This window comes from Vulpes vulpes, chromosome 1 (genome assembly GCF_048418805.1).
Source record: "Vulpes vulpes isolate BD-2025 chromosome 1, VulVul3, whole genome shotgun sequence".
NCBI lineage: Eukaryota > Metazoa > Chordata > Mammalia > Carnivora > Canidae > Vulpes > Vulpes vulpes.
The window spans coordinates 87966818-87990823 of NC_132780.1; positions in this window are offsets into that span (position 1 = coordinate 87966818).

Consider the following 24006-nt stretch of genomic DNA (forward strand, 5'->3'; position numbering starts at 1 on the left):
GCTAAGATTGATTTAACTTCTGAGGGGTGTAAAAATAAATTTTATTTGTATGACATGCTTTGTTGCCTAATCATAAGATCATAGTAGATCATCAATGAATAAGTGATATTCATATTAAAACTCCTAAAGGCAATGAGATCATATTATCAAAAAAGTCAAATCAAACTTTCAGCACAATATTTGCACTGAGCATCAATGAAAGAAGCTTAAGCTCAGGAGGTAGGTAAAGTAGGTCATTTATTGACAAAGTGTTTATACAAAGGAAAGAAGATTTTAGAAATGTCATGGGGAAAAATAAGGAATAATCAGTTTTAGAGAGAATAGGATAGTCCAAAGAAAAAGATAATCCAGGTACTTGTTGCATGACAGTGTGATATTGATGAAGATATAAACAAATAGATGAATGGGACAGAATGGAGAACACAAAAATAAAATAAAATAAACCCACACACCTTAGTGGATGCAAAGGTGCAAAGTAATTCAATGGAGAAAGGACAGCTCACTGAAAAAATAGCTCTGGAGCAACTGGATATCCTTAGGGGTAATAAAGGAAATTCAACTTACACCTCACATCTTATACAAAAACAAAACAAAACTCAAAATGGATGCTAGACAAATGTAAGATGTAAAACTATATATATATATATATATATATATATATATATATATATATATTTTTTTTTTTTGAAAACGCATTGATCAAAATATCTAGAATCTAGGGGTAGGCAATTTCTTTGACTTGATTTAAAAAAGCATAATCTATAAAAGAGAAAATTGGTAAGCAAGACCTCATAAAAATAAAATAAAACAGCAAAAACTTGCCTCTTAGAATGCAAGTCAGTCCTCTTTTTTATAACTAGGGCCACTACACACAGATTTACTATGTGTGAGTTATCAAACCCGTTATCTTTTCCCAATGAAAAGCTCATCTTAAATATTTTTTTTAAGATTTCAAAACAGCTCAACATGCAAAAGATAAAATAATTTGCAACAGCTGTTAATTGGAGGAATTTTTCACAAACTTTATTATCTGTAGACAGATAAAATTGCTAATTTTAACCATTAACAGATGCCTTAGCTAATGATTTCTCCATAGTCATTGTATGAAATGTGCTCAAATGTGTATTTGATTATTTTAGTTGATCCTAATAGTTTGCTGGAATTGGTGTAATTCGGTTTCTGAAAAATCTGCAACCAACCGTATGAACTACTATTATTTCAGATAAGGTTGTCTTTTTAGGAGATGGCATGTAATAATATAGAACTCTCTGATTAATAGCACCCAGGCTTTCAAGTCATTGAACATCTGATCGGAAGGATAAGAAAATTTGTAAGGAACACTTTTATGAATTTGTAATCCCATATCTTATTAAGAGAATCTGGTTTTATCTATACAACTACAAAGTGTGTTATGTTAGTGCTTCATAATACTCTTGCTTAGTCCTGAAATGGTGCTGGTTTTCTGGCCCAGTTTTATAGATCTATGAGATTGTTGATTAATCTAGAATGGTGTGCAAAACATGATAGTGCAAGAGTCTTAAAACAACAGACAAAAAAAATTAGGTCTGAATTTTTTTCTTATGTTGTTTTCTTTTTAAAAGGGAATGTCCTTAAAAGCTTCCACACTGATAATGGAGTTCTTTATAAAACTGATGCTATTTCTCACACTCCATTAAACTACCTCTTTTATCTTGAAATTGATGTAGAAACAAAAATATTTATATTACATTGACTCCACTTTTTAAATTGCTTTTTGAAGGGAAAAACTGAAATAAAAAAAATATTTGAGACTCAGGAAGTGGCCAAATATATCTAATTTATTTTGCAAGGATCATTAAAAGCTTGCCTCTCTGTTATATTGCAACTGTTTAGCATTTAGGGTGACAGTCTAGAATATTATAGAACATTTTAATAATTAAAAATTTTTTTTATCATATTAAGAAAGAAAAATCTGGTTTCTAAGAAGAATGAAATCCATAGAAACCTGAAAACAAAATTACCTTTCCTTTAATCATACAATTTAAAGGTTGATTTTAAGCTTGGAAATCATGAATATGCCATCAGTAATAATGAACCCCTCCAACACCTCAGAATTCACACACCTACATGGCACGTTCCAGGAGCTGTGGATCATCTTTAATTTTCCATTCTTCTTAGTATGAATATTGGTGAAATAATAAATCCTAAAAGGCCAATAGAAACAATGTAATTGATTTAAAGTAGTCAAATGTCATCTTCAATCAAAGGAAAACTAAGGTATATATTTTTCATTCCTGAGATCATAATATGCAGTGTTTACTAAGGTTAGGCTAACTATATCATGTATAATTTAGTCAAGAAAATGGATCATTTAAAAATTCTCTTGGGGCCTAAATTTTGCTTCCTAAAAACCACAGCGTGGCCTCTAGCTTGCAGAGCTCCATTGGAAAGAAAGGGGCTATGCAAGGAATTCTCTAAAGCCCTGATCAAAGATGGTTTGCTCTTGGCTCTGGCTTGCTCCAATATGAAAATCAATGCACTGTTCTCTTCATGGAGAAAGTCTTGCCCTTTCCCAACACACATGATTTAGTCAGCTGAACTAAATAGTGCACTTACTTACATAGTTGATTTATATTCTGGCTTGGGTTCCTTGTCTAGTATCCATCTGTTAACAGGCAGTTTGCAGTCAGCAGCCAGTTTGGGTCCATACTTTGAGAGCATTGCTACAATGGCTGGTTGCCCCCAAATCAACAAACGGTGAACTACCAGAGAAAGCAACCAGCTGGTGAGTTTCCGCCCTCTGCTGGAGAGATGAAGAAATTTCATGATTACTTGATAATTTGTCGCTCTGAAATGGATAATGTCAGAAGTCTACTGACTAATAGACTTCGCTTCTGGGTCCTGGTGCAAAAACCTTGCATGAGGCTTAGATCTGCACTTACTTCCGCGGGAGCTTCATGGGAGCAAAGGGGAGCTCATCTGATTAGTTTACTTAAAGTTACCAACGTATCTGCTACCTATAGCAAATATGTAACAATTATGCCAGGAGCTGTCTTGCTGCAGACTGTGGTGAATATGGTGAAGTCTATATGAGGGGAAACATTTCATTTTTAAGTAAGCAATAGAGGTTTTCTATTATTGGTAGTGTCCAGTGTGGCTGGCCCAATGGAACCAGAAGGTATCTAAGTATATGATAGTTAATGAAAACACAGTAGTTAATGAAAACACAGAGTAAGATATTTGCAAGTTATTTTATTTTCCATTTTCACTTGTGTGTGAATTTTAAGATAGTACATGTGCATAAAGGACCAAGAAGAGTCAAAATGTTTCAGTAAAAGTTTTCAGAAATGCCACATTTATAGCAAGTATAAATAAACTTATAAAATTGTTCTGCACAATGCCAGCTTTCAGATATTTTAAAACCAAGAAGTTTATTGGTGGCAGCTAAGTGGTTTTTGTGGACTTATTATATATTTCATCTATTGACTATACTTTTCCAGTTGAGTTCTTATACATGCAAGTACACATTTATAATGTTGGTTCTCTGTGTTTTTCCTATAACTACTGCTTTTTAAAAAATATTTTATTTATTTATTTATTTATTTATTTATTTATTTATTTATCTATTCATTTATTCATGAGAGACACAGAGAAAGGCAGAGACATAGGCAGAGGGAGGAGCAGGCTTCCTGCATGGAGCCTAATGCAGAACTTGATCCCAGGACCGCAGGATCATGCCCTGAGCCAAAGGCAGAAGCTCATTCACTGAGCCACCCAGGTGTCCCAATTATTGTTAAAACAGATGAACTCTTCATGAAAATTACTCTGGGCTCAGTGAAGTCAGATGTGGGTTTCATGCCATGCCTTGTCATGTCACAGGATCAAGCAAATCTCAGGTTCCTTAATTGTGAAAAAAAAATAAAAAAAGAGAGATTGATTTAGCTGACATCCAAACCTCCCCACTGAACAATTTATTGTGTGTTTGCCTGGTCCACTGTGCTAGGTATTGTGGCTGAAAAGATAAAATTAGGGGAAAAAATTATACCCTATAAATCTTTCCTGGCCTCTAAAATAGTATAATATCCTGATATTTGTTAATGAGTCTCCATTAGACTGCACCATAGTTTCCTTATTATCCTGAGAAATTAATTAAAACCATTTCAAAGGATTCATTACTTTTTCTACTTTAATGAAAGTGTTTAGTGAAAGGGGTACTGTTTATAGAAAGCAGAGATGGAGAGGAATGATTTACTGCTAAAAAAAAAACCCATTAACTCATTATTGTCGTTTTTACAATTATTCAATAGCCGTAGCTTTGGAATCAGACAGGTTTGATTCCACATCTCTTTTTCTGTTGTGACCTTGGGGGATCAGGTCTTGGGGGAGGTTCTTTCAATTTTTAATGCCTCTGTGTTCTTGTCTATGAATAGGGATGCTAACCCTGCCAGAGGAGAGTCTACAGGCAGTTGAAACGAGAGGATGTTTTGAAAAGCAGTTGGTTTGAAAAGGCCTGAGTAAGCCCGTGGGGAATATTAGTGCCGGTTGGCATTGTAGGAGTCAGGGTTCCATTTCTTGGTCCTTATTGGTTTTGTGCTTATTCCCTTTCTTTGGCTTGGTCTTCCCGTCTCTGATTTTCTCTACTTCAATCCAATTCCACACTGACAGTAGAGTTCTGAGTATGACACCATCACACCTCCTCTGAACATATTCAATGCTTTTCATCACACGGTTCAAACCTATCTTCCTAAACTCATTTCCTGAAACCACTCTCAGATATTCCCAGACCTTATATTTCAAGAGCCCTTTGCTCCTCCCCAGGCTCTTTTGTGAACATGGCACTTCCTGCACTTCCACAATGTTACCTGGGAGCTTCTATCCTCCTCTGCCTGCATCTCCTTTCTTTTTCCTCCCAAATCAGCTGCAATGCAGTGAAACAGTTTACTGGGGTGTACTTTGAGTTGTTGGAGGTAATGTCCAACTACCCTGTTTGAATTTGTTTCCTGAGGACAGATCAAGCCATGGTAAACACTCAGGGCTGGGAAATTTGGAGATATTTTGATGGGAAAGTACGGTATGATATATATCTCAAAAGCTCTGGAAAAGTATTCTAAAATTCAATCTAGAAATAGCTAAATATTACCAAAGGTGCTAGGATGATCTTGACTCACTAATTGGATTTCTACAAAACATTTTACTCCTTCCATTTTGTAGGAGAGAAAATTAAATCTTTGTAAGGCCTTTTGCATTTATTTATAAGTATGCATTTACTCAGATGTGAAATCAAATCATATTTTTTTGGTTACAGCTCTATGTTGTTTTGAGTCTGTAAAATAATTTATCTCACCTGTATTTCTCCATTCCTCAGGAAAAAAAAAAAAAACAAGCTATTTTTCCATCGAGGTGACCCTGTGCTCCTACTACATTACAGGGGTCCTTATGTTTGTATCTAACATTAAGTTTACCTACATTTTTCAAATTACCCACCACTATAAACTAAGTCAAAAATTCATCTTGATATTCATTGGATAGCACATTAAAAATACTTTAAATTTATTCATGAGAGACACACACAGAGAGGCACAGACATAGGCAGAGGGAGAAGCAGGATCCCTGTGAGGAGCCGGATACAGGGCTTGATCCCAGGACTCTGGGTTATGACCTGAGCCGAAAGCAGCTGCTCAACTACTGAGCCACCTAGGTGCCCCTGGATAGTACATATTTTCCAAATACTTCAAAGAAATGGTGATAAAGGGAGCGAAACAACTCAAGAGGAACATAGTTTCTCACATTTGTAAGCCAGGAGAACCAATGGTACAGCCAAGTTGGCTGTACCTTGCTTGTGATACTCTAGTCAGGTGATCCGTGAGGCCTGCAAACAGAAACTGTTAGTCACACATTTCTGAGATTCACAGAAATAGATTTGCTTTTTTCAGCAGTCCACCAAATTTCAGGGTTGCCATGACAACCTCTGTATTCATCCTTAGGTGTGCACTGATACCACATCTTGCCAAATGAGGGGACCACATGATCCCTCTGGGTAACTACTTAAATTATCACCTTTTAAAATAGTGACAATTACAAAATTTTCACTTCAGTGTGTATTGAGGTATCAGGCAACTCTGGGCAGAAGCTAAGTGATAATTTTTGTAATTATCTATCTACAAAGTAACATGGAATGCCTTCCAACTAGGAGCCATTAAGTTCTTACTGGTTCTTATTTTTATATATAAAAATATATATTATATATAATATATATGATATAATACAATATAAACAATATAATATATATTGTTGTTTATAAACAAACCTCTTCTCTTTTGATTCCTAGAATTTTACTTTAAATTATGTGTTGAGGGGGCAGCCCTGGTGGCTCAGCGGTTTAGCGCCACCTTCGGTCCTGGCCGTGATCCTGGCGACCGAGGATCGAGTCCCACATCGGGCTCCCTGCATGGAGCCTGCTTCTCCCTATGACTGTGTCTCTGCCTCTGTGTGTGTGTGTGTGTCTTTCATGGTTAAGTGAATAAAATCTTAAAAAAAAAATGTGTGTGGGGTTGCCTGGCTGGCTCAGTCAGTAGAGGCGGCGGCTTGCAATCTTACGGTCATGAGTTCAAGTCCCACATGGAATCTACTTAAAAATATATATGTGTAGCTCGTAATTTAGCTTAATAAAGGAGTAAGACAGGGGGGTGGGATGGCTTATATGACTGACTTTTAGGAGAGAAGAAAAATATTCCCCAACTGGAACTTAGGAGTTCAAGTTAAAAGATTAGTTGGAAAGGAAGTGAAAATGCTGTAGGACATTTTCTTTTTTATTTTTAAAGGTGATCACTTTCATGCTTTAACTATCTTCTCCTTATCTCTGCACAGAAAAGTTAGAGACACTAGCTTGCAGAGATAAAATGTTTTGTTACTCTTTCTAGGATACCAGAAATTCCCAAGACTAGAGAGCAAATATAATTTGAAATTTTACAAACAAAAGATATTGGAGATGATAATATATTTAAATAAAAGTAATCCTTGTAAATATATTTTAAACTCTAGATTAGCTTATCTTAGAATTAGTACTTACCCCTTTTTAAGACATAGATATTTCATTAAATTAACTAATAAAGTCTATTTTCCATTTTCCAGTTGTTTTGTAAATTACAAGAGAATAAAAAATAGGGACTACTTATATGGCATTGTGCTATTTGGTTCCTTTCTCAATCGCATCTCCATTGGTAATAAAAAGCAATAATATTTTTAACTCAAAGCTTTTGTTTCTCTTATTAAAAATAATGAACGCGTTTTTATAATATGAAGCATGGAAGCCTCAGGTGGGAGAGGAAAATTTATTGACCAGTATTTTATTAACAATAAAACTTGATTTGGGGTTTTTGAGCACATACAGAGACTAGTGCAAAAAGAAAAATACAGGAAAAGATTACTTTTACCTTGCCTTTGAAGTGTGGCTTCTGCACTTGCCTGAGATCTAATCACTCTTCCTCATGAATAACATTATGGTAAAAGAGGAAGAAGAGAGAAAATGTGTAACACTCTTTCTGCCATCAAACCAGTGGTCAGAAATCCACACCACCAAATGCAGTGGGTGCAGTCGAGGGCAGGAGAGTTAGGGAGGCAGGGAAAGACTCAGACAAGAATGGATGGCTTTGCCAAGTTAGATGAAAACATCTTGAAACATCTGAGAACAAATGATCTACATATTTACCTCTATATCACAATTTGGGTATATTAAAACTAGAACCATTTACTTTCCTAAGCTACATTCTCAATGACACATTGCTTCATTTTTTTACTGCTTTTTCAGATTTCCTCATGCTCTGTCTTGGAGATCTGGGGGTCTCCGAAGCTTGCACTTCTAGGCAGTGATTTACTTTTTGGATTTCTTTTCAGTGTACCCTCTGTTAAAATTTACCCATTCAACATTTCACTCTGCCTCCCAACATTCCCCATGTCCCATTGTGGCAACATCCTTTATATCTATCTGATACCATTCCTTAGGATGAGTTTCTAAGATTGTATATGACAAGGAATGACCTACATTTATTACTCTGTATGAAGTCATTTCAGGCTTGACAGTTGACTCTTCTTAAGGCCAGAATAAGTGAATTGCAGTGGTATTAGAGGACAGTGTTGCAATTTGTGAGGTAAATTTACAAGAGTTAAGTAAAATTAAGGAGCTTGGTAATCTAAAATAAGCTTCATACATTTACTGAAGGTTAGCCTCCCTTGTAATTATAGTATCATTTAGATGACATTGACTGAGTATTTTGCATTGGTATTGGCATAAAAAGAAATACAGAAATACACTTATAAAAATAGGACTCTCTGTTGAACACAAAAAGATTTAGTATCTATATCTGAATCTCGTTATTTTTTTAAGATTTTATTTATTTATTTATTTATTTATTTATTCATTCATTCATTCATTCATTCATTCATGAGAGACACAGAGAGAGGGGCAGAGACATAGGCAGAGGGAGAAGCAGGCTCCCTTCAGGGACCCTGGGATCATGACCTGAGCCAAAGACAGATGCTCAACCACTGAGCCACCCAGATGTCTTCTGAATCTCTTTTAAAATAGAACATATTGGGGATCCCTGGGTGGCTCAGCGATTTGGCACCTGCCTTTGGCTCGGGGCATGATCCTGGAGTCGCAGGATCGAGTACCGTATCAGGCTCCCTGCGAGGAACCTGCTTCTCCTTCTACCTGTGTCTCTGCCCCTCTCTCTCTCTCTGCGTCTCTCATGAATAAATAAATAAAATCTTTTTTTTTTTTTAAAAAGAACATATTCACATTTGAGTGGTTTTCTTTTTGTAAAAGATTCAAGAGGACCCTGATTCATTTAAAAAAAGCACAGAGTAATTCCTAATTAATACATCCAAGCTAGTGTAGATCTCTCACCAAAAACATGAGAAACAGAATCTTGGGAAGGGTGTAAAGTGGATGAAGGCTGCCTACAGGGACATTTTGGCTTCTGAATGCTCTCTACGCTGTGGTAGGACTATGTGTGAGGTTTTCTTGGTGTGTTTTTAGGAACTCAATTATTTTTTGATTACTGGTAATTCAATTGAGGCCTAACAAAACATTGACTAATATTGCTGGTTTCCAAGGAAGTCGGAACTTTTGATCTCCTGATATACTTTTTCTCCTCTACCTCCTTCTTCTTCTTGCCCCTCTTCTTCGATGAATCTTTCAATGAGAAGTTGGAAGAGTTAGCTACTCATCAACTAACCTCTAAATCGCCTTCATAATTTTATTATAATGGGTGGTGACAAAGTAAATAATCTCTGTTGGCTAAATTTACTTTACTGAAATTAGTTTGAATGTATAAACAAGTGCAGTATCCCTAGTGAACTTAATTTAACATTCTAATTAGATGTCACTACTTGCAAACCTAGAGTAATTGACTTGTGATTTCAAGGACTTTAAGCATATTTGCTTAAGGAAGCTATGACTAACGCTTCATATTTTCCTGGAAAAATTATTCATGGCCATGATTCAAGCAAGTAAAGAGAAAAGGCTTCTGTAACCTCTGTGTGAAAGACAGAAATCAGACATTTTACCAATAATGAATTTGCTAGAGTTTACGTGACCTATCAACTTTTCCCTGAGTTGTTTACTACCACGTAACAATCCTAACAAAGATCAGATAAATTGCCAGCGTGACTCAATATCAATCATGTATAAATTATTAAACAATATTAAATTTATTAAAATAAAAATTCAAAATTTGAGCCCAGGAAACATGACCTTGTCCTTTGCTTTATTTTTTTTCTGTTTTTTTTTTCCCCCTGAGATATATAGCTTTGCCTGGACCTGCTTCACTTTTCTTTTCAAAATATTTCTGTCTTAAACCTCTCAGCTGAGTGACATGTCTATATAGCAAACTGTCACTGGACATTGTACTTGGGTTTCTCATTGGCTAAAATTCAGCATATCCAAGACATGTAAGATGTCTGCTTTCATTTAGGTCTTGAGAGAGAGAGAGCACTCGAGAGAGCATGAGTGGGAGTCGAGGGGCACAGGGAGAGGGACAAGCAGGCTCAATCCCAGGACCCTGAGATCATGACCTGAGCTGAAGGCAGAGGCTTAACAGACTGAGCCACCCAGGTGCCCCAGCCCCACCATCTTTTCTCCTGCAGTATGCTTCTATATGCACCACACAAATTCACTAGTATCCATATCCCACACCTCTTACCTAACTTCTGTTTCTCATTTACAAGAGAGGCAATGCCATCCAGAGAAAGAAATATGGTATTATTTTTTCACTTGCATTCATTCTTGAACTCTTTAATCAATAAACCATCAAATACTGTCACCCATTAACTGCAGTTCAAAAGTACATGGTCTACTAAGATAAATAGACGATATGAGGGGCCATAGAACAAATCTAGTAAATTTAAAAGGGTTGAAATCATTCAGAGTATCTTTCCTGACCACCATAAAATAAAATTAGAAAATTATTTATATTTAATTGATAGTTGGTCAATCAAATTTCAGTAAGATATTTGGAGAAAACCCAAATTGAAAATTAAGCAGCAAGCTTCTGAATAATTCATGAATAAAAGATTAAGTTACATGGGAAACTAAAATAAGCATTTGAGCTGAAAGATAATGAAAACACAACTTAACCTGTGGGCTACAGCTAAAGCAGCACATAGAGGTATATTTATAATTTTTAATGCTTTCATTAGTAACTTCCATGAAAGTAGATGTTGTTGAGCACATCCAGGTGTCTGGAACATAACATAATCAAGTCCTTAACAAATATTTATTTATGGAATCAATTGGCTTATGTATTATTTCTTTTTTTCCTGACATGTTCTAACTCTCTATATTCTCTCTCATTCAACTTGTTCTTGTTTATCTCATTTACAAGATGTGTAAAAGTAAGGAGCTGCAGGGATGCCTAGGTGGCTCAGTGGTTGAGCATTTGCCTTCAGCTCAGGGCGTGATCCTGGGGTCCTGAGATCCAGTCCCGCACTAGGGTCCCTGCAACGAGCCTGCTTTTCCCTCTGTCTAGGTCTCTGCCTCTCTCTCTGTGTCTCTCATAAATAAATAAATTTTAAAAAAAGTAAGGAACTGCAACACAACTCTCACTTCTGGGATTGATTTTATACTTCTTAATCATGGGAGTAGTGATTTCTTTTCAAGTTTGTTTAACTCTTTTGCCCTTATGGAAATATGTTCATCTATTTATAAATAGTTATTAACAAAAATTGCTATTTGGCTTCATTTACATTTTATCTACATACATTGTATGAGAAGAATATTTAAGATGCAAGGTCATACAATTTAGGGAACAGTAAAATGTTTACTAGCTTACCACAGACAACTGAATAAACATACAAATTTTGATGATAGAATTGTTCTTAGAGAGAAGGATATGTTGCATCAGCCTAATTTTCATCTGCTATTGAAGAAGTATTTGAAACCTTAGATCCTATTTGTGGGTTAACAACATCACTCTTTTTTTTTTTAAGTCATATCATATGGATGTTTGACGATGATTGTAATTTGTGCCTGCCAGTTCTGTATACTTTTGTCATGGACTTTCTTTGTAGAGATGAAGTTTTCACCAATGATGATCTCAATAACTATTACTACATACTGACCCATTGGTTTGATTTCAAAATGCTTACTCTAAGGTCAGCACTTTTCACTCCCTACTCCCAGTGATGAGGATAATTTCTGGCTCCTTTCCCCAACACCTAGAATAGCACTTTGTTTAACATTTAATATTTCAATTAAGTAAAAGAATGCCTGTTGCCTTTTTTAAAAATAAGAAAATAAGAAAAAAACCCTGTTTAGTTTTAGTAGAGTGATGAAAACTTTGAGGAGCTCATCACATCAGTTTGTGACTCTAGCTCTACTTAATTTCTAATGAAAGCTTGGGATGACTGCGTAGCTCAGCAGTTGAGCATCTGCCTTTGGCTCAGGGCGTGATCCTGGGATCCAGGATTGAGTCCCACATTTGTCTCCCTGCATGGAGCCTGCTTCTCCCTCTGCCTGTGTCTCTGCCTCTATTTCTCTCTCTGTCATGAATAAATAAATAAAATCTTAAAAAAAAAAGCTAGATGAGGTGGATTTACAAAGCTGATCTTGCTAGAAGTGTTTGTGCTTCTACTTGCTTTTAAAGCATTCTTTTTTAAGGTCTAGAGATGTTGGCGTATGCTACCCAGGACAGTACTTAGGGATTAAAGACTCACTTTGACATTTTGACAAATAAACATGCGTGCTAATTTCTCGGAGTAGGCACAGAAGACTGATTATTTCATCAGGCACTCAATTTAAAATGATAAGTGGTGCCAAGCCAAAATTAATCAGCAATTTAAGTGATTGACATGTTGCTTAAAATCAAAGGCTATGCCATGGAACTTTATATGCTCATCCATTAGTCTCCAAATGCAAAAAGGTGATAGAGAAAGGAAATGTCATTTACTTGAAACACATTTTATTAGTGTCAAACTAGTAGTTTGACACTAACAGTATGTACTATAAAGCATTTTTAGAAAAACCAAAAAAAAAAAAAAAAAAAGAAAAAGGATAATATGATTATACACTGGTACTGATTATTTGAAAACAAATACTAATGATTCTTTTCACAAATCATTTTTCAGATAATAGACTACATCAAGCAAAAAGAAAAGTAAAAACAAGAGAAACCACTATTTATAGTTAGATGAATTTTTTCAGTCTTTTGTTTGTTTAGTTACCTAGGTATTACTCTAACTATATTGGGACTACATTTTCTCAAGACAAAAAACTGGGGGGCATATTCTATCTAATATTCTATAAATCATTGTTTGGATTTTTAATTAGCATTTTATTTTCTACATCTTTTCCTGATCCTTTATATAGCTCTGATTCTTTATAATAGTATGGTGTATTTCATTAATTTTTGATTCCAGCTTCTTCATGTTACAGTGGTATAATAAATATTTATGCATATAATTGAAGTGCTCCAATTCAGTGCATAAGAGATTTAAGGTTGAAAAAATTCAAAGATAATTAAATAAAGACTTATAGGCAATGATTTATAAGACTATTAATTTTCAAATATGAATGCATATGAATATACAACTTTTTGCTACTCTATATATTGGGCCAACACTAATTATATTCCATGCCATCTTCTTTTGCATAAGCCACTATTTTTTTGCATCCAGTTTTTGTAAAAAGTTCTGTGAGAACTGAAACACATCTAAAGTGTATTTAATTACAGGACAATTTTAGATTTTTTCTTTTGCATGCAATTTGACAAGTATATTTTAATATCTTGTTTTTTACAGATCTTCCCAAAACTTTCAACAAATTGTTTTTAATGGAAACAAGTGTGTCCCTTTTTCTGTTGTATATTATTCCTGGTGTGTATAATATTTAATAAAATCACATAATTCAATTTACAGATTCAGCAGTTTTAGGAATAAGCACAACTGGTTTGTTTGGTAGCTTGGTAAACTTCAAATTCATTGGTGTGAGCAAGAGTATCTAAGTATATTAGAAAGTAGCTGGCTTGCCAGCATGTGGCAAGCATGGGTATCTCTTTAAGTGGTTTATAAATGAGAAAGAGCGTCAACTAATTTGATATGTTAGCTAAATGGAGGTCAGGAGAACTTACACTGTATATTGTTTACATGCTTTTTCTGTATAACAAAAGATTGAATCAGAGGTTTAAAGACTTTGACAATTTAAGGTTTCCATAAATATCACTAGTTTTTCCACCAAACTATCTATGCTTCCATCAAAACTACACGAGTTTCCATTTACTGTAGATTTTTGAATGCTGGCTTTATTTTTAAGATTTTATTTATTTGAGAGAGAGAGACAGAGAGAGCACAAGCGGGGGAGGAACAGAGGGAGAGAGAAAGAGGGAGAAGAGAGGAAGAGAAGGAAAAGTAGACTCCTGGCTGAGTGCAGGGCTCCACTTGGGGTTTCTACCCCATTACCCCAGGTCAGGACCCATCAGAAGCCTAACCCACCAAGCCACCCAGACGCCTGTATAAATGCTGGGTATTATCCATTTTGTCAATATTCTTTACATAATAGACAAAAATTATACTTTGTTTAATTTGCATTTCTTTGATTTTTAGCAAGATTGAAAATATTTTTGCATCTTTTTCTGTGAACTGCTAGTTTATATATTTTTCTCATTATTATGTTGTTATATTGAGCTTAGTTTTTCACAGGAATTTTTTATGTACTCTTTTTATATATCTCAGAGGTCAGTTTACCCTCAAATATGCTGAATTTCTTGGTCAATGGTAGCCTTTGGTATTGGAAATTTTTAAGAACTCTCAAGATGATACTAATATGCAGCCATAGATGAGTGTCACTGTTCAGCTTTATTCTTAGCTTTATGGTTAATATCTTTTACAGTGTAAAAGTTTCTATTACACAACTAAACTTGTTAATGTTTTTCTTTCTTTCTTTTTTTTTTTTTAAGATTTTATTTATTTATTCATGAGAGAGAGAGGTAGAGACACAGGCAGAGGGAGAAGCAGGCCCCATGCAGGGAGCTCTACATGGGACTCCATCCCGGGTCTCCAGGGTCAGGCCCTGGGCTGAAGGCAGCACTGAACCGCTGAGCCACCCGGGCTGCCCTAATGTTTGTTTTTCACTCATAGTATTTTACCAAGAACTGAGTATCTCTTTTTCCAACCTATTTAAAATGTTTTTCATCCTACAAAAAAAAAAAAAAATCCATTTTAATGTTTTCAAGATTATCAATCATTTCCTCTTTGTCATCAGATTTTAAAAATCTGTAGTATTTGTATTGTCAAGGTTCCTTGGTCAGGGTCACATTAATTATTGCTCGCATATTGTAATAACTCTGCTGATTCTGCCACAGTCCATTTCCCTTTTCTGGGTGACTCAGTGAGAGCCCGAAGTGGGTCTTCCCAAGCTGGTGTTGACTCCATGGGCAGGCATCTAGGAGATTATAAAGGACAAGGGCAGCTGTCTGTCTCCTCTCCTCTGAGAGAAAAAGAGAAACTCCATCTCCCCAGTGTTAACAAATTTTCCTTTGAACTCAAAGGGGGTGGATCCTTGATTTTGTCCTTTGGAATGTAAATAAACATCTCCAGGGAGAAGGTAAGACTAGTGTCTCCCAGTTTAGGACCCATAGGATGTCTCCATGGTGCTGGGTGTCATCCCTTCCTTGAAATATGAACACATGCATTAAGGGGGATAAGTCTCTGGAGTTTTCACAGTATATTCAATCATAATATAACTTCCATACATTGTATTTTAGTCCAGAAGCTCTAATTGTGCAGAAACAAAAAATAATTTCTCTATAGTCCCATACTATGGTTTATAAATTTAGTTTTTGTTTTATATTTGAAGTTTTAAGCTATCTGGAATCTTCTTTTGTGTCTAATATGAAGCAGGAAATTAATTTTATTTTTTTTTCTTGTGGGACAATCCATTGTACCATTTTAGTTTACTAATAGTTCATTCTTTCTTCACTGATTTTCAATCCTATATCTATAAACGGCAAGCTATGTACAGCCTTTTGTTTTAGTATTTCTTAGGCTTTTAGTCTACATCAGTAATACACTATTTTATTTACTAAGCTTGAATGATAAATTTTGATTAACGTTAGTTTTCTTTTCCTTCCCTCCCACCCTCCTTCTCTCCCCCTCTCTTTTCCTCTTTTCTTTCTCCTTCCTCCCTGCCTTTTTCTTTCTTCTCTTTCTTCCTTCTTCTTATATATTTCTTTCCTTCTTTCTTTTTTTTTTGTGTAAATACCACCTACAAGATGATAGCTAGAAAATGACCATAGAACTTAGCAATGTAGAAATCATGTCATCACTGACATAAGCAGGTTTAGTGGCATATTGGGGTGAAAACCTGAGGAGTATGGGTTTAAGAAAGAATGGGAAGAGAGAAAACAGATGAAGCTAATCTAGACAATTTCTTTTTAGATGTTTTGCCGTGAAGAGGAGTGGAGAAATGAGGTGATGTCAAGTGGGGAAAAAGAGATCAAGAAGAAAAATATGGTAGGAGAAATGAGAAAATGTTTATTGTTTAAAGAAATAATCCAGAAATTAAAACATTAAAATTAATTCCAATTTTTTACAACTTTAAAAACACAATAAAAATCAGAAATATAATCCCAACAATGTTTTTTTGTTGCTTGCTTGTTTTGTTTTTCTTTCCAAAATGTGCCTCCTCTAAGCCCTTGATTCACTTCCCTGGTGCAACTGCTTTCTAGAATCTCTCATTTGCTAATCAATCTCCTCTGGTGCCTGCCCCAGTCTAAGCCCCTGCCCCCTCTCCACTGAGCCCACTCTCTCTCATCTGCCTGGGACTTTGGGAAGCCTTATTTTCTCTAACAGCCTAGATCTTTCTTTGATACAGAATCTACACCACAGAAGACTAAACTTGGCTTCAAGGACTCCTCTAGGAAGTGAGTGGCAGGGTCAGGGGGGAACAAAAAGTAAAACTTTTTTGTGTGTGGGGGGGATGTCAGATAGTATCCTTATGTCAACAATTTCTTTTGTTGTTGCTATTGTTTGTTTGTTTGGAACCAGACTGGTTTCAGGCTGAAACACTGGGGAAATGTAATTAGGAAAAGATTTTTCTCTTGAAAACTGGGTCAATGCTGAACTACTTGCAAATGCAACTAATTGCAAATTAAATACTCAGAGTTCTATTTACTATCTTACTTGTTATGAATGCTGGGATTTAAAACCTGTTAAATCACATCAGTAAGATTTTATATCATTTTTTTTGGCATGAGTAAAGCAGTTTTTTTCTTAAGTAATAGTAACAAAAATCTTTATTAAGTTGGATTTTTATTTATCTGTTCCATACATTTATATTTTCTATTTAAATTCTTGCTTACTTCAGAACATTAAATACAACTACTATATTACTAATAATTGCATAATTATGACCTTAATCATCATTTTAAAAAAGATGTATTTATTTATTTGACAGAGAGAGAGAGAGAACAATCAGGATAGGGACAGAAGGAGAGGGAGAGAGAGTCTCCAGAGCAGAGTCCCTGCTGAGTGTGGATCCCAATATGGGGCTTGATCTCACAACCCTGAGATCATGGCCTGAGCCAAAAATCAAGAGTTGGATAATTAAACAACTGAGCCACCCAGATGCCACAATCCTAATCATCTTTAATACTTCATTTAGAATATTTTGAAATTATCATAGCATTAAAATAATTCTGTAGATCAAAGATATATTTCTATGAAATAATTTATCAGGATAATTTATAAATACTACACATATTCTTATCCCTCTTATTTAAAGTTAGAAGAAAACTTTAGATACCAAAATGTAAGCATTCATCAGAAAAATTGTTGATTCTGAGATTATCATTTTGTACTTACTCATGTCTTGGGAATGACAAGGATTTTTTTTTTTTTTGCATTTGACTTATGTGCACAAAACTAAAAGTAGTAGGTGATATAAAAACTCTTCTTGACTTCTGGTTTCAGGTCCAACATTTAAAGAGCATGACAGTCATCACTTCCATCTTTGAAACAAAATAAAAGTTTAATAAACAAAAATGAATAACTCTTCTAAATCCATCAGAGAACTAAAGTAACGAGCCCACCCCCTCTCCCCCCAAATGGAAAGACAGAATCAGAGAATCACTGCTTACAGACAGCAGAAGCCACCGTGGAGGCCTGGCAGAAATGTTTCAAAAGCAATGGACTAATTGCTAACAGTCAAGTGTGGAATAGTTTGGGAGATTTAAACTCCTGGGGGTTGGACTTTTTCTGGGGAGTTGGATAGGGACCCACACTTCCTAAGTTTTACAAACTACAGGAGCCCCAACCAGTTCTTAGGGTAAAGATCATAGAAAAATCTCCTCCTGCTTCTGGCAGAAGAAGAAAAGTAACCTGTTGAAATTAGCCCAGAACACTCTGATCTCCATAACAATGGCCTTCCATCAAGGGACACTATTTCATGAGAGACCTAATTTGGGTTTTACCAGACCCTAACCAATCTGAGGTAAGAAAAATACCAATTCTAGCCTCTCTAGCTTTTTTTTGTCTCACTAGGTAGAGGGAAACAAAGCTGAGAAGCACTTGTGAAGATTACATTTTCTCCTGAAAGCCTGAGTTAACATAGGATTATAGAATGCCTCCTTTTCCTCACTAAGTCCCACCACATGAATATGGTTCCTACATAGATAGCAACAAGGTGTTATAGCTGAAAGAAACACAAGACTCAGAACCTATTTAAGGAGGAGTCTGAACAGAAACCCAAGGCCAAAGAGGCAACCAAAATAAAGTAATTAGAAGTTAGCCTCTAATTGCACAGCTACAGCAAACAGTAAACACAACGTAACTCTTAGCTGTAAACATAAAGCCTTACATTAAAGGCCTTGTCTCAGTTTTCATTACCTGACACATCATGTCTGGCTTTCCACAAAAAAAAAAAAAAAAATCACAAGACATGCTAAAAGGCAAGCAACATAGTCTGAAGAGATAAAACAAGCATCAGGACCAGACTCAGGTGTGATAAAGATTTTGGAATTTTCAGACTGCGAATTTAAAGTAACTTTGATTAATATGCTAAGAGCTCTAATGTGAAAACTGAAGAATATGCAAATACAGATGGGCAAAGTAAGGAAAGAAATATAACTCAAAGTAAGAATCAAAACAAAGTGCTGGAAATCAAAATTATTAACGGAAATAAAGAATGCCTTCTATGGACCCATCGGTGCATTAGAACATGGCCTAGTTTGCTGAGAGTTTACATCATGAATAGGTGTGGAACATCATAAAATGCTTTCTCTCCATCTATTGATATGGTTATATGATTTCTCTTGTTTAGCCTGTTGATATGATGGATTGCATTAATTGATTTTTGAATGTTGACTCGGTCTTGGATACCTGAAGTGGTTGAATTCAACTTGTTAATGCTTTCTTGAGAATTTTTAAATTTATGTTCATGAGAGATATTGGTCTTCAGCATTCCTTTGGTATGGTGTTTTTGTTCATTTTGTATGAGGATAATGCTGGACTCAAAGAAGAAATAATTAGGGAATATTCCCTCTGCTTCTATTTTCTGAAACAGATTATAGAGAATTGGTATCCTTCTACTCTACATATTTGGTAGTTAACCAGTGAACCCTGATGCAAATAAGCACATGAAAGGATGCTTAACATCATATGTCACTAGGCAATTGCAACCCCCCCCAAAAAACAAACAAAAGATTACACACACAAATTACCACTATATCCGTTAAATGGCAAAAATCCAAAGCACTGATGACACCAAATGCTTATGGGGATGTGGAGTTGAAAGAATTCTCATTCATTTTTGGTGGGAACACACAATGGTACAGCACTGTGAAAGAAAAATAAATCAATCAGAGAAAGACAATTACCACATGATCTCACTCATATGTGGAATTTAAGAAACAAAACAGAGGATCATAGGGGAAGAGAAGAAAAAAAATAAAACTTGACACAATCAGAGAGGGAGACAACCATAAAAGCATCTTAATACTAGCAAACAAACTGAGGGTTGCTGGAGGAGGGGGTGGTTGGGGTAACTGGGTGGTGATGAGCATTAAGGAGGGCACATGATAATAGTGAGCACTGGGTTTTATGTGAGACTGATGAATCACTGACCTCTACCTCTGAAACTAATAATACATTAAATGTTAATTAATTGAATTTAAATAATAAAAAAATATGTTCAACAACAAAAATACATACATACATATTGATGAATTAAGAAAGAAAAGAAAAATAACTTGAAAGTTTCTAACAAAACTAAACATAAGCTTACCGTACAATCCTACAATGTGTTCCTTAGTATTTAGTTGAAAATTTAGTTCACAGAAAAACTTGCAAACAAATGTTTATAGTGCTTTATTCATAATTACCAAAACTTAGAAGCAACCAAAATATCCTTTAGCAGGTGAATGGATAAACTGTGATAATCCATATAATAGAATATTTTTCAGTGATTAAAAAAATGAGCTGTCAAAACACAGAGGAACTTTGAGTGCATATTGCTAAGCAAAAGAAGCCAGTCTGAAAAGGCTACATACTTACTATATGATTCCAACTATAAGACTTTACAGAGGAAGCAAAACTGTAGAGAGAGTAAAGATCCATGGTTGCCAGGGGTTAGGGAGAAGGATGAATAGGTGAATTAGCGAAGATTCGTAGGGCAGTGAAACTATTCTGTATAATACTATAATGATGAATACATTACATTATGCATTCGCAGACTGAAGCTTAATGTAAACTATGGACCTCGTCAATACTAGTGTATAAATATTTGTCCATCAATTGTAACAAATGTCTGACACCAATAAAAGGGGAAAATGGGTTGGGGGAAGAAAAGGAAACTTGTACTTTCTGCCCAGGGCTCTTATAAACCTAAAATTGCTCTAAAAATAAAAATAAAGTCTATTTAAGTTTAAAAAGTTCATATCTAATTTCTTGTTGTTATCTTGAATAAGCTTAAATTTCATGAAGAGAATTAATAAAAGAAATAGCACTGTTATTGCATTACTTAAAACAAAAATCCCTGACAGTGTATGGCAAGGTGTAGAATAACTCTCTAATCATGTACTTGAAAGAAGTGATTGCTCCTTTAGCAGCACTTAAATGACAAAGGACTGCTGATGGAGAAGAGAAGAAATTATTTTGTTGGTTGGTAGCCTATGTGAAGGCAGGATTTTATAGGTAGTTGCAGTTTCTTAGACTACTTCATAGTTAATATTGGTCAAAGAAGCAATGAAAACTTCATTTGGCTTTTGTTCTCATTTTAAAGAACTCGATTACAAAGGAGATGTAATGATAGAACAAATGATGATTAGCATTTGAAATACAAAAGATAGCGTTTTGTTCATTTTTTGTTGCTAGATTAAAAAATGAATAAAGGGCACATAAATTTAGTCAAATTAACTAGAATCTTATTGAATAACTGTATCACATAACCATTTCAGAGTTTGATTTATTTTAAGTTACCAGGCACTTGATAAACGACAAGAATTTTAAATATACGTGGCTAAGTTCTGTCATTTGCTTGGGAAAATAGAAAAATGAAATCTCATATTAAATTATATTGGGTTTTATGGTAATCATTTGAACTGTAATATAATTCTAATTGGTTTACCAGTGAATTTTTTAGGGTTCTTATTTCTGGCATTTTTGATGATCAATTTCAATTTGCTTTCATGTATTTTATTTCTCCCTCCATCATCTGTCTTTTAATATTGTGAAACTTGGTAATAATATATCCATTTGAATTTTATGAGCGCAGTAAATGTCCTTTTATGATGCCTTTTTCATTTCTAGAGAAAAAGGCATTCCCAGACTTAGAAGGTTATTTCTTTAAGCTTTTTATAAAAGCTAGTCAAATTGGTTCAACTGTCCTGACCTCTTCAGTTTTAGTCAGTTTTCCATTTTACTGTTGCAACTAAAAGTCCATCTCAAGTTTTTAGTAGCTATCAGAAATTGAAGTACCAAAGATAAAAACTGGGGGGAGGCGGGACCCAGCATGCTATGAAAACAAATTCTATAAAGGATATTATAGTATCATAGCAATTATATTATCCCCTTTGGATATAAAAAGGTATGAAAAGTTTTATTTTGTGACTGACTACCCTGAAGTTTGTATTATAACACCCTTATCCTCGAGATATTTCCACATATTTTATACATTTATAATAATAGCTTCTATCACCTGAGCACTTTATGTGAGATACCACCAGGCTAAATGCATCAGCAAAGGAAGATTCAGTTCAGTAAGAGATAGTAATGGTTTTAGCACAGAACAAGTGCTGGGTAAGAGTCAGCTATTCTTACTACTCTTCTTAGGCCATTACATTTTTTTCTAATCTGAGATCTCTTAATTTTCTTCCTAAATTGAGATTTAATTTATGTGCAGTGAAGTGCACAAGTGCACAATCTAAATGTACAATTCGATGAATCTTGATAAATGATTACATTCATGTAACCCCATGCCCGATCAAGATCTAGAATATTCTGATCTTCCTAGAAAAAGTCGTTGCTCCTTTCCAACAAATCTCTCCCACTGAGTAGAAGTAATTTCTACTCTGACCTCTATTAGTTTAGGTAATTTGTGCATATCCCCAAGCCTCCTCGAGGGTTATTATATAGTTGTTACTGTTGTTTCTGGCTTCTTTCACTCATGTTTCTTAGCTCATCCATGTCCTTGTGCATATCAGTAGTTTGTGTCTTTTTGTTTTGAGTAATTGCTCATTTATATGAATATATCTCAATTTGTTTATTCATTCACTTGTTGATGAACATTAGCTATTTTCATCCATTCAATGAAATACAAGGAGGAAATTATTATAAGCTAGATTTTTTAAAAAAGATTTTATTTATTTATTTAAGAGAGACGAGACACACAGAGAGAGGCAGAGACACAGGCAGAGGGAGAAGCAGGCTCCATGCAGGGAGCCTGACGTGGGACTGGATCCCGGGACTCCAGGATCACACCCTGGGCCAAAGGCAGGTGCTAAACCGCTGAGCCACCCATGCTAGATTTTAGAGTATGAGGGAGAAGTGGTAGGATATGAAAGTGAAAGTATGGGGACACTCATTAAAGACTTTATTTTGCTAAGGAAGTTTGATTTTAATTGTCAAAAAGATAAGGGATCATTTGAGGAAACATGTCAGGTAATCATTTCAGAAATACTACTTGGGAGGACAATGAGAAAAAAACATGGCTTTCTATAAGGTCTATCTCACAGGAGAAAAAAAATACTTCTCAGAATTAAAGTATGCTATTTCCTATGAATTGAAGCATAAAATATAGGTGTATGTTTGGGAAAGAGGGCGCTGTGGCAAAGGAAATAAGCACCCTATGCATATACAGATTAGTCAACTGTAGGTTTGAGAGGATCACTTTTGCAGAACTATCCCCTCTGTGCAGCACCTTCCTCTTCATTACTCTATTACACAAATTCTAGCACCTCAACCTCCCTCTAAATTTCTAACTCTGATCTCTTCTTTCTCTTCAATCTATGAAGACTGTCAACCTCTGTTTGAGTTCCTGCTCCCTGTACTGGAGATTGGAAACTGATTCCAGGTGGTAAACTGATGTAGCCACAAAGCTCACCTCATTTCCCTCAGGAATTATAGTCTTGCATGGCCCGTTGTACAACTAATAAAAAAAGAGTAATTCTACATATTTGGTCTAGTTTTGCATGTCCTAACAGCAAAAGCACAATTTTCATACCAGTTCATCCTTTTAAGTTCATCACCATTTTCTTTCTGTCACTAGTGTTTGGTTGGCTAATATATCTATTTTCACTAACATGTAAGCTTCATAAGCAGAAGAATTTATTCTTTTTAAATTTTTTTATCCTCATTGCTACCATTTGGGACAATGAGTTTTGGTCTGCAGGGTCCACAGGAATCCATGCTACACTTGAGAACACAGGGGAACCTGAACATATCCACCACTTAGTATTTATTTATTTATTTATTTATTTATTTATTTATTTATTTATTATTGTAGAAACTGCCCAAGCCTGGGAAAGTTTGTCTGGAATAGTTACGAATATTCACTCATCAGGTACCAGAAACAAAGTATGTAACAGAATGAGAAGTTGTCTTCTGATTTAGTAATTTAATGAATTGAAATTATTGGTTTCAGCACTACATGTGTATTACTCTGCAACAGATATTAGTTTATCACATCATTTTTTGCTCACTGGAATCTCATGCCCTTACAAGATATTTTTTTTCCTCAGAGTACATAGCTCCTTTAGGATCACAGAGCTAGTGACAGAACTAGAACCTAAGTCTTCTTATACCTTCAAAATATTTTTCCATGGGTAGGGCACCTGGCAGTTCAGTTAGTCCAAGCATCTGACTCTTAGTTTTGGCTCCAGTCATGATCTTGGAGATCGTGGGATCAGGCTCCATGTTCAGTGAAGAATCTGCTTCAGATTTTCTCTCTCTTTCTCCCTCTGCCCTTCTTCCACTTTCACATATGGGCTCTATCTCTAAAATAAATATATCAGTCTTAAAAAAATCTTTTTCCATCATACA